Source organism: Condylura cristata, unplaced genomic scaffold (assembly GCF_000260355.1).
Source record: "Condylura cristata isolate star-nosed mole 26May11 unplaced genomic scaffold, ConCri1.0 scaffold00006, whole genome shotgun sequence".
Classification (NCBI taxonomy): Eukaryota; Metazoa; Chordata; class Mammalia; order Eulipotyphla; family Talpidae; genus Condylura; species Condylura cristata.
Genome location: NW_004567107.1, coordinates 1,449,350 through 1,450,320, shown reverse-complemented (window position 1 = coordinate 1,450,320; position 971 = coordinate 1,449,350).

Here is a 971-nt window from a genome sequence, read left to right as displayed (position 1 = left end):
GCGGACCACTCCGGCCTGCGGGCTCGGCCGCCTTCCCCCCACCGCTCCTGGCGGGGGCTGGTACCGGGACGTGGGGTGGCCGCGGCTCTGTGCCTTGTGCGAAACAGCTCCCTGCGCGTGACCCCTGGGCCTCCCGGGCAGGGTGCCCCGCGTGCTGGCCGCCCAGGCCGGAGCTCCAGGGGCACTCGGCCTTTAGGGCCACCCAGGGCACCCTGTCCCGTCCTCTCTAGGCCCACATCTGTCCCCTGCTCGTCTGCCTTCTCGGGCCGTTGGGCCTGACGGCAGGCGGCTCCACCTGGAACCCCCCGGCGGCCTCGGGCCCCGGGGACCCCACTCTCCGCGGCCACATCGGCCCCTGTGGGGCCCAGACCTTCAGCCTCTCCTTGGGCCCTGCCCCTCTCCCGCAGTCCCGGACACCCCGAGTACCCCCCACTCTGACCTCTGCACCCCGGGCTGCATGGGCCAGGAGGCTGGGGGGCCGCACCCCATGAGTGCACAGGGCTCGGGCGCTGCTTGTCACTCGGAACCGGGGCGGCGCCGTCACCACAGCCCGAGAACCGGCCGGCCCGGCTTGCTCTCCGGCTTTGGTCTCAGGCCTGCCTCGCGCAGGCCGACTTTCTCCCTCTCTCCTCGCTCCTCCGTCTCCGTCTCCGGGACTTTGCTCAGGTTTGTTTGCTCGGGGCGTCGGCGCCCCTGGGGGCGTGAGGGCGCAGACCCTGCATTCTAGGGCCCACGCCTGCCCGCCAACACCGACCGGCATGCAGGCGATGCCCTGCGGGAGCCCCGTGCCCGCCGCCCTGCCCACAGCACCCTCCCTGGCCACTGGGCGGGACTACGGCCGAGGGCGAAGGGCGGCGAGGGCCCCCGGCCTCGGCTCCCCCTGTCTGCTTTTTGCAGTCCGGCCCGGCTCTGTCCGGACGCCTGGGGGGCCGTCTGGCCGCCGTCCCGAGGAGGGGAGGACAGTGGGGCCC